General features: G+C 40.3%; 1 protein-coding gene across 1 annotated transcript in view; it reads right to left on the minus strand.

The window, feature by feature from the left end:
• The window catches only part of prkcea (protein kinase C, epsilon a), a 43,239-nt gene that overhangs the window by 27,013 nt on the left and 1,913 nt on the right, over positions 1–14,313 (minus strand). The gene's annotated exons all lie outside the window — the stretch shown is intronic.

Genomic DNA, 14,313 nt, shown 5'->3' on the forward strand with positions numbered 1-14,313 from the left:
GCATTTTCTCCAGACACTCAGGGTTCCTACCACGGTCTAAATAAATGCTTCATTGGTTAATGCCTTCGCCCAACAGTAGCCGGGATAGGCTCCAGCAACCCAATGACCCTGAAAGGGATTTTTAAAATGGAAGGACGGGCACCAATTGCAGAATGGAAAGCCTAGTTTCCGCTTGTAGAACCAATAATGTTTGTGATTGATTAGTCTTGTAGCGTTGTATTTGCAGAAACATATTCAGACCCAACATGAGTGCAGTTGAGATAATTTACTGCTCATTTAGTCAGAATCTGCCAAAAAAAAAAGGAAGCTGGTTTTGTCATAAACAGTACAAAAAGTTACCTTATGAACATTCATTCACAGGTGGAACAAAAAAAAACATCCTTTCAAAGAAATTGAAGAAATTCAAAGAAATTCTTCGATTTTACCTTCAAACTCGTGTCCCACAATGCTTCTTTTACTGACATGTTTTTCTGCCACAGAAGTGGGGGGAGGGGCTGTATTAGTTTCACCTGCTGTCCCTGAGCTGTCTGATCATCTTACTTTTTGTCCTCCTTTCACTGATTTCATGCGTGAAGCAGCCCGCAGCATCAACACTTCGATGGCTGACCTGCTGTGGCATCGCCGGGGGACCGCGTCCATGCCGGCGGGCGGGTGCACTGTCACTGTGATAACAACACATTTTTAAATCCAACCTGTCTCACTAATCCTGTAGGCCACCAAAGGGTGGGGTGCATGATGTCACTGTCCGGCGACTTGCCATGAAAAGGGAATAAAGTCTGTAGGTCAGGAATAAAATGAGGGATGATGTAAACAGAGTCATGACCTCGAGGATAATCAGAGTTGTGAAAGAGGAGAGCGGGAGGGTGGGGCAGCGGATGATAGTGACAGGCAAAGGTACAAGGATGCCAGCAGGCAGAACTTTAATTCAATCTGGCTGCTTTGGAGCACAAACCGGGATAACATAAATATGTTTGCATGGTGAACTCAGTTTTTTTTTGTTTTGTTATTTTCTTTGCAAATGATGCAACACAGCGGACAGTTGCCAGAATTTTTTTTTATCTCTCAACTTCTTCAAGGTCTAGCACTTACATTGACACTAGTTTTTTTGGGTATTTTCACAGCCATGACCCATCTCTAAGGATAAAAATATTTTGCAACCCACCCTCCCCACGTCAGTAAGGGCAAGGGTCAAATATGCCTAGCGCCACAGTCAGCAATTAAAGGCTGCTAAAAAAAGGACTCTAACCTCCCTGTCAAAGTTCAGAAACGTCTCGCAGGACTGCAGAGTTTGTTCAGTCTTATAATAAAATGTGCTTGCTATGAGGGTGTAGTTTAAATAACATCTATCTATGCAGAAACTTCCACCATTTTACCCAAAATGCACCCAGAAATTTACACAGAAACATCAACTGACTGTAAGAAACAAGAACTCAAAAGCAAGATTTTGGGTGATTTCTTTATTGGAGAAAACCAAACAGAAACATGGGGGGAACCTTTTTTTGCTTTCAATTTATGTTTTGGTCTAGTCAGTGTGTCGAAGCACCTTTTTCTTTAGTCATTAATAAAGGCTGCTGTGTGTGAACATGCACAGTTGGAGCCGATGTGGTCTATGTCACCATCGGGCAAAGTTAGACAAGAGGAGTTCGCAAGTCTCCACCTTCCCAAAGCTCAGCACTACCAACCTCCAGCCTGACATATTTACATGTACACAGAAAGGATTTCTGCACCTCATCTCCTCTGCCTCCTCTCCTTCATCGCCCAGTTACCCTCTTCGAGGAGATATCCCTCCCTTCCGTCTTCTCTCAATTACGTAGAACACCCAGGCCTTTTTCTGCTTTCCTTCTGCTAACACAACTGAAACACACACCAAACATCCAATCGCTATCTGATTTCTTGTGATATCTGATTCTTTTTAAGTGTCACATAGTCAGGATAATCCAATGTCCTTTATCCAATAATGCCAGTTATCCGATCATCAGACATCAGCTTAACACGTGTAGATTTTTCCCTGAAAAGCCGATACTTCCTGACACGTCTCCACTTCTATCCTTTATACCGTATTTTCCGGACTATAAGTCGCACCGGAGTATAAGTCGCACCAGCTCAAAAATGCATTATAAAGTAGAAAAAAACACATATAAGTCGCACTGGACTATAAGTCGCATTTTAACTTTCACAACCTTAAATGACACAATCATAGCAGACTGTTTATCTAATAAGTTCACAGTAATTTTTTCTCAAACTTATTCATTTATTCTTTTCATGAAGCATCATTGGCTAACTAATACTCTGTTTTCATCCTGTATTTGTAGAAACAGTTTTCACTTTTATTGCATTTCTGAATCTATGAAATCATTGGAAAATAGAATATTATGTTGTTAGCCTTCAAGATCTTACTGTAAAAAAAAGTTTGCTGATTCTCTGAGTCACTTAACATACTCTTAACACTTAACATACCTCATACATCAAATTGACCCAGGAACATCATCTCTGTTCCTCACAAATGAACATAACAGGAGGGTTAACAATGTATTTATTTCAATTTATTTCTAATATAAGTCGCTGCGGAGTATAAGTCGCACCCCTTGCCAAACTATGAAAAAAAGGGCGACTTATAGTCCGGAAAATACGGTATTTCATGGTTTTAAAATCTGCACATCTAAACAGAACCCAGGAGATGGAAGTCACACGAGACCTCAGTTTGGTGTCGCATGTCCAAACTCCCAGGCAATCGCCGTTTCTTCCATAGATGGCATATGGAGGCAATGGGTTGTTCTCTGTTTCCATAGAAACAGCGACAACATGCTGTTTATTTTGCAGAGCAAAGCTAATACTGCTACAAATGTCAATACCACCATGTTTAGCAAGAAAAGACCTGCAAAACAACTGAAAGGAGACAGGAAGTTTATAAGTTACATCACTACGTATACATAAAGTTCTTCAAAATACATCACATAATAGATCAGGATTTTTTGATGACTGCAAATCCATTGATTTGTAAATATCTGATATTATCATACACTTCAACAACTTTTTCCCAGAAATAATAGACAGCTGCACAGTTGGTTTATTCACATGAATCCCGGCCGAATCCAAATTCCTTCCCTACCCCTCTGTCTCCTCCCTATTGCTCCAATTGTAGGGACATTTGAAGCTGTAGCCGAGGAGCTGAGGAGAAACGCATTTCTTCATGTGGGTCTGCTCTGAAGCACAGAGGTTCACACCTAAATGCAAGAATTGAGTTTTTGTTTTTGCATGACTTTTTAAACTGTTAAGTATTTTCAGATCACTGGCCGTGGCTATTGACGACATCAAAGAGGGGTAGTAACGTCTGAATGTGAAGACACTTTCTCCAAAAATTGATAAATTGATTCAAAAAACTTTCATAATGTAGCATAATTTTGCACGTTTTTAACTTTTGATACTTGATGAAATTTTGTTATGAAAATTCCTGAAACAGTGTTGTGTCTACTTTACTGATATAGTATTATGTTTTATTCATATGAATGGCTTTTAGAGTAACATAATCTGCATATATTTAAGATGACTGATCTGCATTTGCCATGTTGATTTCTAAAATATTTATTTTTGGCGTAATACTTAAGTAATTCATCTTTGTCATGTGCTTTATCGATATCTTATGATTTTTAATTCTGTCTGATAAAAACTGGGAACCAGATATTGATAAATCATGTAATAAAATGGTTATAGTATAACGGGGTGGGATTATATAAATTCGCTTCCTTCCACTCCCTTTCAAGCAATATTTATTAATATGTCTAATTATCCTAAGTTTGATTAGTTACTGTATGAATGTATAACTGATGTTTATATTGCTGTTGTGTATTATTTCTACTTAATTGCTTGAAATAAACCATTTCAAAAAAAAAAAAAAATCAAACTTTCATTTCTCTCCGCTTGGAGGGATAAATGTAGGGATAGGGAGTATGGAGTCCTATACTGTTCATAATTAAATAAATAAATATTTAATTAAATAAATAAATATGACCTCATGCAAATGCACAATCAACCAATAAATCTCTCATAAATATATAAAAAGATCATGAAATTGTGAAAAACCTGCACACAGAGTTTAAATTAGCCATTCTTTTATTCAATATATTTCATTTTGCTTTAAAAACCTGTTCATTATTTTAAAACAGCATTTTAAAATATTTATTTTTAATCATGTTGAATATTATTGTAATTCTGTCTTTTCTCAGAAGCTCGTATTTTAAAATCAGTTGCAGAGCTAAAAGGTGCATACAGGTAGACACTACGGACTTCCTTAATCCTCAGTAAAGCACCTAAAACACGTCTAGCGACAAATTTAGCTGAGAAGACTGCAGAAAAACTGGGCATGAAGTATACAGAATTGAACTTCAGATTCCTCCAGTGACGTGAAATGGCAATGGTGCCTAAAGTACAATTTGAAGCCACCCATTAGTCAACCCTCCTGCCAATCACAAAACACATTCCTAAATCAGAAAATTTTAGCTCAGATGAAATCAGAACTGATTTTTAAACAAACCTAACGCACACCTCAAGAATTCATTCTGACTTTTTAACAAAGAAAACAAAATCTGAGCCTCTAGTGGCCTTTGTTGGAACTGCAACATCTGGTACGTCCTGATTTACACCAAATTAAGAAACGGAAAGTCTAACCCCAGTGTTTTACTGCGCCTTTGTTACTTGTATAGCATTTCAATGACATGGACAGATATTACAACCCATCAACAATAAAACCATGCCAACAAATTGTTATGATTGACATTATTGATTATGACAACAAATCATTGCAGGCAAATAAGAGAATAAATATAAATTGGCCATGTGTTTATTCACAAAGCAGATATGTAGGTGCCATTTAGTAACTTAAAAAAACATGACTAACTTTAAAATGCCAAACTTTTTAAAAAGAAATAAGGCTAATAATACAAAATAATACTAATAATATGATACCAATACAATACTTTTACAGGGTCTAATCCAGACTCTGTAGAAGTTGTTCAAAGTATGGATTTAATATATTAACATAAATAAAATGACTCCTGTTTTCAAAGAGCCCCGAAGGTCTGACCTTTGGCATCCCTTTAAGCAAGTTTTACACATAAATGATAAAAAAATGAATAATCTAAACTGTTTTTCAGGAAATGTGAAAAATTGCCCTATGAATAAACTATTAAATAATTCTTAAATATTTATTCTGACTATAGAATGTTTGCAAAAACATTAAAAACTCAGATAAAAGTGTTTTAATAGGAAGAATAGGCACACAAGGAGCTTTCATGATATGAGCTGTTGTTGTACAGAGAAGTTTGGCAATGTTTGACTGGTAAAAAACAAACTGACAGATGTATAAACAAGGTGGTAAAGTTACCGTCATCACTGTTTGCTGGCCTTCTGACTTTTATCAACTCTTCCTTGATGTGCATCAGTGCTAACATGACATTTAGCCGTGTGCTTGGTGCCGATTACAAAATGTAGCCGCATAAATCAATGCATGTTTGTCTTTTCTGCTGAGACGTGGACAGAACTGACAATCAAAAAGCATTTTGTTGTTAAGTCTCTGCCTGCTTTTTTTTATTGAGACAGACTGGACAGCTGGCTTATCTTCTATCAGTAGATCAGTCTCCTTGCGCTCCCACTTACAGACAGGTCCCCAGAGATGTGTCGCTGCAGCCTCACCTCCCTGGTTGAGGGCAAAACTCCTGGTGCTTCTCCACCCCCCACCCCCTTACCCCACCCCAAGAACGAAACTGAAGAAAATATCCTTCTTCCTGAGAACGAAAGCAATAACAACAGCCTCCAATAAAAAGCAAAGTCGGACCCCCCTCCTTCCTTTCTGCACCTGGTACATTCCAATTAAATTAGTAGCATTTAAGCTGCAATTTCAATTAATCTGCGTGTACATTACACAGATTGACTTTTGATGTTATGTAACAGGATGCATAAGTGGAGGGGGAAAAAAATGAGAAAACTGCTTAGGATGTCAACTGTTGGTTATAGATTCTGAATATCTTGTTAAAGATCTGTTCTGATGAATATTTTGTTTTGGGAGTTTTTTATGTGTATTTGTGGCATTTTTCTCATGATGGGGGACATATATACATAAAGAAATTCAAGCCAAAAAATACATTTCTAAGTATTTCTTTAGTCAAATTGTTGTGAATCAGGAGCAGATCCGAAAATGCTGTTTGATAAAAAAACAGATTTGTAATGTATAAAATACACTGGGCAGTTCCACAAGCTCCTTGCTCAGGGCCATAGACAGTATATCACTGGACAGCTTGACCCCTACCCCCTCGCATTCCAAACAGGAAGTGCCCGCTGGCTCCAAGAAGCCATATTGAGAAATAAACAGTTATTACTTAGTCATTCAATTGGTCAGAAGAACCATTCTTGCTCATATACCTTTTTTTTAAGATGTTCTTCTAATTCTATTTTTTTGTTTACAATATTTTTTCTTTATCGCACGTTATTCAAATTGGAAACTGACCAATCAGATGCCTCAGTAAGGCCCCACCAGTATTCTCAAAAGCCTCCACCTTGAACGTTTGATTGACAGATTCTCACGAGTCCACTTTCAGTGGACGAAGTGTGAACCTCGAGCACGCTTACTCATGATTGGTGACAGTAGTTGCCTTAGAAACGTGACTAAGACTGACTCAGACCACTCACTGTTGTCTGGCTCCAAATGGCGGAGCCCTGATTGTGGAAAAATGGCGACTGATTTGGCTTCATTTAGCTGGAGCCAGAAGTAAGGCATTTTCCATGGGTGGGGTCACACACACTTCATCCATATTTATGTACAGTCAATGGTCCAAGCTCTCAGCAACAGGTAGGGGAAAGGGGGCGGAGTTGCCTTTACGTCAATGGTCCCGCCAATCACTGAGAGGTGAATTTCTAATGAACTACTGCCACTCGGCAGAAAGTATGTCCTAGAAAATGACCATATAATCCTAATTAACAGTCCAGATCAAAATATGATCGGAGTGAGTCTTTAGACTAAAAATAAAAAACGAAAAATATTCTATTTAAAAAATGAGGGAGAGTTTCAGCATTAAGAAATCAAGTGAAAAATTAATTTAAAAACCTTAACATAAATGTACTTTTTGTAGCTTTATTTTGGAATGGATTTTCTTTCATTATTCATTATTCACCTTCTTCCATTTTTTTTATAAAGTTTCAAATAATGATGTATTTGCTAAACTGTGGACATAGGGAGCAAAAACTTTAGCATAAAGTTTCAAAGAATTCACTTTTATTGATCCTTTATTGATAAAAAATACAAAAGAAAAAAAGTGTCAGGCAGTAAACAGTGATTTAGAAGGCTCCAGTAGATTCTAGATTTTAGTTCGTTTTAATGGTAAAATATCAAATGCTGTTTAAATAAATTCCACTTTTAATCAGTTTATACAACTGGTTGTCTAAAAAAATGTTTTTTTTAACCAAGTAGAATAGGCGTAACACAAATAAAAAAAAAAAAACAATATTTGAAGTATTCAAATAGTGAACTTGAACATCAAGCATGCCTTAATATACATATTAAAAAAAAGACCTTATTAAAATTAATCGGAATGGTCTCTTGAAGCTGGAGGAATGTTCCAGCTTTGATGGAGCAGCATGAGGCTCATCTGGAGGCAGCAGCACTCAGTTTCCACATGACTAAATAAGGAACACATGGTTTGTTGTCAATGTGTAGAGAAGACATGAACAGCAAGTCTAAAAAAAAATATGTTTTGATCTAAAATACAGCCCTATGATGGGATATTTGAATAAATTAGGGGATTTAAAGAGGTATTTCAACTGAGATTTATTGGACGAGGGAATTTTACTTTTAAATTTGTCAGATTTAAGTGCCTAAACTAAAGCTACCTAGTTCTGTTTTATTTCCTCTGGTCTTCCATCTCCTCTTGATGCTCATGTACCCATCCTTCTCTCTGGTGTGTCTGTGGGGGAGAGGCTGTCACCAAGGGGACAGCCTGCTGCTCGTCACCATGGGGACGAGCTCCGTCAAGCATCTCAATTATCGAGTGGGACAATTAATAAGCATCAAAGGCTGGTTAATATTTCACCAGCTGCGTGGAGCGGGAGCCGGCACTCGGGTCTACGGGAGTTGGAGAGGTGGTGGGAGACAAAAGAGAACAGGAAGTGGTGCGACAAGAGAGCTGGAGAGAAATGACAAGACAAGATGTGAGAAGCAGCAGAAGGGCGGAGGAAGTGTTAAGACGGGAGCCGAGGTACACAAGCAACAGCGTTCATCCAGAACAGCAGGACGTCAACCATTTGGTCAGATCCGTGTCATCTATTCCGTTTCCAAAAGCACTGGACCCCACGTCCTTTAAATGCGAGGTCACGTCAGACCCATTCATGCCCATAGAGTGGCTCATTTAGTTGCGCCTTCGCCACTTTAATGCTTGTCACCCAACTTTCAGTAGTTCCTTAAGCACCCTTTTTTTTAACCTATATATTGAAACCATGTCGTATCTTACCTGCAGGCACAGAGCAAGGAGAGCAGATAAATGCTAAGGACATAGCTGTGCTCTACATTTACTGCAGGCCAAGTGAATCCTTTACTGAGTCTTCATCTATCTCTATTCTGCTTCCTATTTACAAAGTAGGTGACGAAATGCCCAATGTTTGTTGCCCTCGTCATACAAATGCAGCTTTTACTCACAGTAGGAGTCATTTAGGTAGTTTTTTTGTACACTAATCTAAAATAAATGATCAGGAACATTAAAGTTTTAGATATCCCAAAGCCCTAATGGTGTTAACAAGCCCCCAACTTCTACACTTGAATCTGAAACACTAAATTGTGCAGTTCCTCAAATGACCACTAGAGGATGGTTTCAGAAGCGTCCAATTTCTTAGTGGTGTTAAAAGATTCATATCTATACATAAAAGTCTCGTTACAAACTTTTTTTTATGTTTACTGCTAGATTTTTCTTTCATGACAACTGTGGTGGCAGGGGAGAAGCCAATTTGATTTTAGAATTCAGCAGTCCCTCGTGATAACAGGGTGTCGCCTGGCAGTTGTATGGATATTTTGCATTTTATTTTTGATGGCAAATTTGTTTTGCATCCTGATTGGCTGGATGCCATTGTCAATCAATCTCCTCCGTACCGTTTCTCCTGTACAGACTGCATAAAGTTTGACAAATGTACTTGAATCTTCTATCACAATTGAAGATCATTGGTTTCATTCGATTATACTGAACTTCTTTTTCTACGGAAGCACTTTGAAAGAGTTTAATTGTGAAAAGGTGAATCTCTGTCTGAGAAAAATGAGTAAAGACGTTTTACAGCCTTTTAAACAATCTATAATACATTGTAAAAAAGTGATGACGTCTACTTTACGGATTTAGCTTTTTGAAGGTTAATTTTACAACGTAACTCTAAACGAGAAACCACTGTAGCTCACATTTGTCAGGTCACACATTTCAGCAAGATGGTAGAACCAACATGAGCACACCTCTGGTCCTGCTCAAGTTTTTGGAACAGAGGACCTGGAAACTCCATGGCCATCCCACTTCAGGGTTCACGTTTGTCCTCCAGAATCCAATGCGTGACGTCAAACGCTGTTGGTCCAGCTAAAGTTATGCTCATACCGTCCTCAGCTATGTGCGTTCAAATGGCTACGTAAGTCTACGTAAACATGCACAAATGCGCGTTTTGAACTCCGCAGTTCAAAACTCTCACACGTTTTTTAGACCGATTCGGGCTCTATATACAAAACGTGTGCCCATTTAACACATGTTGAAAGTTAAACCAATCAGGGACTCAGATTTGGGACTGACTTACGCATGGCGTCCCTTTCAAATCACGGAAGTGCAAACCATTTGGAAATTGATCATGGAAAAGAAATTATTAAATTAAAATATACGACACCAAGTCTTTCATATATCAGGATAGAGAAAGCATGATTTACGAGATTTGTACCGCTTTGACATTTCAGACCAAGCCTCTTCCAACTGTAGGGGGTGGACATGCGCTAGTAAACATTGGAAAAAGAAAAGAAGAATCCCCTCGCTGCTCATCCAGTGTGAACACCAAATGCTTGGTGAATCTGTAGCTTTATACTTTTTCTATAGTAATAATTAGGATGCATTTTTGAAAGCTTGTAAAGGGTCTTGGACAAATACTACCTGAACACAAGGAGTGGCACCTAATTATGTTAACTTAAGCAAACAAAGAAAAGCAGCTTGTGAGGATTCTGTTGCTTAGTTTGGTTTTTATGTTGTTTTGGTCATGTTCTGAGTTGCCCTGTCTGTCACACCAGATCCAGGTTTTTCATCCACAGCGGGTGTTCACTTGGTTAATTACCCTCAGTGCATATAAGTGCCTGTTCATCAGTTCATCAGTGTCAGGTCATCTGCTCTTTTCTACTTTGTTACCTTTTTGTTTCTCCCCATAGTTTTGTCATGTTTCAGTTTGTTTATTAAGTGTTTTATTTCCTGTCACCAAGCCGGGTCTCCTGCGTTTTGGGTCCTCCACCACCAGTTCCTGACACAGGTGATCTCACACAGCAGAAACTCTACTGATCCCTGATAGAAGTTTAGACAAACCAAAGACATGTCAGAGTACTGAACACAAGGAAGCACAATCAGGAAATCTGACAGATGCCCCACTGTGGCAAACGCTGCCTTCTCAAAGGTGTGAAACATGACGTTGTTCTGCGTTGGGGCAGGACGCACTAAAACAAGGGGAGGGGGCGTTCAAAAGCAGCACTACACACTGTGCAAATGGGGCTGTGATCCACATGATGGAAGTGATATGACACTTCCTGGTCCCAGCACATTTACATGACTTTACAAAGCAAAGAGCTGTTTGTTGGTTCACTGAAAGTTCTGACAGAGGACGGCCTCATGAGTCGCACAGGTGGAGGAGCACCAGAGGACAACCCTTCATGGAGAAGAAGACATAGAGAAAAGCAAAAGATGACACCATTGTGGATAGAAGAGGGTTTCAAGTCACACACGAGTGGCGGCAAAGGGAAGATGACAGTTAAACGCTTAGATTGGGAGGGGGAGGGTGAGGTGTTTATAAGACGAGTGAGGAATTTACAGTTGGGGAGGGGAAGAGACACGGGAAGCACGAGTGGTGAGTAATGCAGGGAGGAAGGCGGCGGAGGGGCCAGTAGGAGACTGCGTCGCTCCGAGGCAGATGCATCGACGGCTGGCTGATCGATAGCATGTGATCAATCCACAGGGCTGATCCATAATCCCCGACCTCACCCCTCCGAACAGCTGAGCTGACGCCTGCGTGTCTGTCGTTTCCATATGCTGAAATATAGCACGGTTGCATAACATTACATCACTGAAAGTCTTACCTTTCCGCCTCTGCCTGTGAAATCATACGCTCCTTTACGTCACCAGTAAAACACTGAGATTATCCACAGGAGCTGAGATTAATTAAACACTAAAGTCATTTTGCTGTCTCCTTTTTTCTAACATTACATCATGATCACATGTTAATCCAGCTGATAGCCGAGTCTATGGCAAAAACCCCATCATCATCCAGGAGTCATATCATATTAAAAAACACCATCTGACAGAAAAACGCTGCAATAAGCACAACTGCTGTCGCAATTAAACCAATTTAACAGTTTTTAATGGCTGCCACTTGGAATTTTCCCCAATTTTGTGTGTGTGCTTGTGGAAAAAAAAATAAGTTTAAAAGTGATTTTTTTTATATGCTCTGAAAAGTTATCTATATGAGTCTGAATAAGGCTTAAATGTGTTTTTTTTTCTAATACGATGGTAGAAAATAGTTCCTGAAATGAGTATTTTTGGCCTTTTTATTTAAGGAGAGTCAACGTGAAACAAGCGTAAAGAGTGAGACAAAATCACATGTTAAAGCAAGAGGCTAAAACTACAGATGCAGAACAAGCGGCCCTTTATCCGGACACAGATCTGCATGTAGGACTCTGGTGGCGTCCCCCAAGAGGAGAAACTTTTCAAACAACGTCCAAAAATGACGTTTCTGCATGAGGACTCACCCGAAAAGGAGTGATGAGGAATGTAAAGACAACCAAAGGCCACTGAGGGGGATACCCAGCTCCGCTGCAACACAAGTCCTGACAGCTCCTTGTCTGCGATTGAGCGGGTGAAAAACAACTGGAATCCAGTAAACAGCACACTTTTATGGTGATCCCTAGATATAGATCTGATGCTGGGCTTTGCAGCAGGGGTCCCCAACCTTTTTAAGGTTAAAGTTAGAGTCTGATTTTTTTTTTAACTAGTCCTGTCCAACAACTGAGCAAACAGATAAGAAGAGCTGAAGGCCTTTTGTGTTGCGTTTGAAAGGTGATACCAGTGCCAAGCTGCTAATTTCAGTAGGTTATGATTTTAAGCTTCATAACAATTATACTAGATCTGCTGGAAAGACAAATATTACATCCAAGAGTGAAATTCTGACACTAAGATAAGCGGAAGATATCTGTCCATCAATACACTGTGGGTTAGGAGTGAGGGATAAAGGAAATAGGGAGCAGTGTGACAATGTGCACGTGCACGTGCACGTGCACGTGGGGGTGGATGCAAGCACGCTGCCGAAGTGTACCATGTGATCATTAGGGGGAACCAGATCCTCCCCAGCCTGACCGGAAAGACTAGGAGAGAGGGGGCAGGAGACCCCTGGCGAAAAGACCCCTTCAGCCCGAGCGAACCAGACCGGTCACCCACCCGGCCAGGTTGCAAATGAGGTACCGCTATGGGGGCCCCTCCAGCACTGCGGAGCACAGGTGACCCCGGCGTCAGGGCCTACAGGCCACAGGACAGGCGCTCGGCTGTACCGGACGCCAGCCATTGGAGCCACCGGGCGCTTGACACAGAGACGCGGGCAAAAGATGGAGCCAGGACCCACAGGCCACAGGAGCCACCCAGCCGGAGTCTTGTGACCACCACAGGCCAGAGGAGGCCCAGGCGCCCAACCCAGGTGGCCCAAAGATCAGTCCCACCCCTATCCCCCCACACACCTCTACAACCCCCCCCTTACCCCACACCTTCCTTAACCCCTCCTCCCGTATCTGCCCCCGGTGCCCTCCCCACCATGCAGAGGTGAGGCAGAGCCCCAGCGGGCCCCGGCGAGGTTGCCCCCAGGCCTGTCCTCACCCATGCCCTCTCACACACAGAGGGCTACCCCCGGGCGACCGGCCCCCAAGCCAGCCACTGTAGGTGCCTTCCCCTTCCAGGACAACCGGGCAGGCGGGCAGCCAGGCGCAGACAGAGGCATAGCCAGTTTAAATGTGATTTAGATTTTCCCTTATAACCCATAACTATGAAAGTGGAAGCTAAAAAAATAAGATGCCAACTTCAGCCTCATCCGACTTTTAAGGTTCAATAGATAAATACAAATAAAACGATCACTAAAACTATTTTTTTCTAAATTTAATAATAAACTTTAGGAAAAAATGTATTAGCAGCATCCTCATAACATTAGACAGACATTATTATGCATTGTTATTATGGTGTGAGGGGAAAACTGTTGCAAAAATCCATATTTGGAGTCCAGACTCCTGGTTTTTATCTGTTAAATGCAGCTTTCTTTTATTTTGAAGTCAAAAGGTCTACTTCTGTTTCCTCACTGGCCTCACTTGTTTTTTACTAACTTTGCTGACTTAATTATTGGATTTCAATTTAGCGATTGGAGCAGCCACTTCAAGAAAGCAGCGGATGGATTTTTGACACGTGACCGAGCGACTACACATGCGTCAAGTATGCGTCGAATATAGTGGGGGAAATCTGCCAGTTTTCTAGAATAAAACTTCCTTCAGAATCAAACGGGAATAAAACGGTAATGATGTTTGTTTTTTCTCTGCGGCCCAGTAACAACTGTCCCAACGGACCAGTGCCGGTTCGACGCCCAGGGGGGGGATTGAGGACCACTGCTTTGCAGGATGACCTTGACATCAGGAGTCTATGAGTAAATAAAATACACAGCAACTAGGGGTGATACAAATACTTGACTTAATCGGTGGGCTAGAATGTTCTAATAATGATCCCTTTAGATTGTTTTTTATGATGAAAAATAGAGTGGGCTGAACTTTAGGGAACTAAAATGTGAATGGATTTGCCATTAAATCTTGTTTACTTGTTTGTTTGTACACATTTATTTTCCACTTGATTATCTTGCAAGAAATAAAAGGAATCTGGAAAACTTCACCTGCACTGTTCAGTACCAGGTATTTATCTCTGAGTCACACTGGTTGAGGTTTTGACTAAATATGTCCTGGATTGATTTTAGGTCAGTGAATCAGATCAAAAAGAACTAATACCAACTATAAATCCTATTGACATCACAAATTAGGAT

The sequence above is a fragment of the Oryzias latipes genome, chromosome 19 (assembly GCF_053564925.1).
Source record: "Oryzias latipes strain Hd-rR chromosome 19, Olatipes_Hd-rR_3.1".
Taxonomy (NCBI): Eukaryota; Metazoa; Chordata; class Actinopteri; order Beloniformes; family Adrianichthyidae; genus Oryzias; species Oryzias latipes.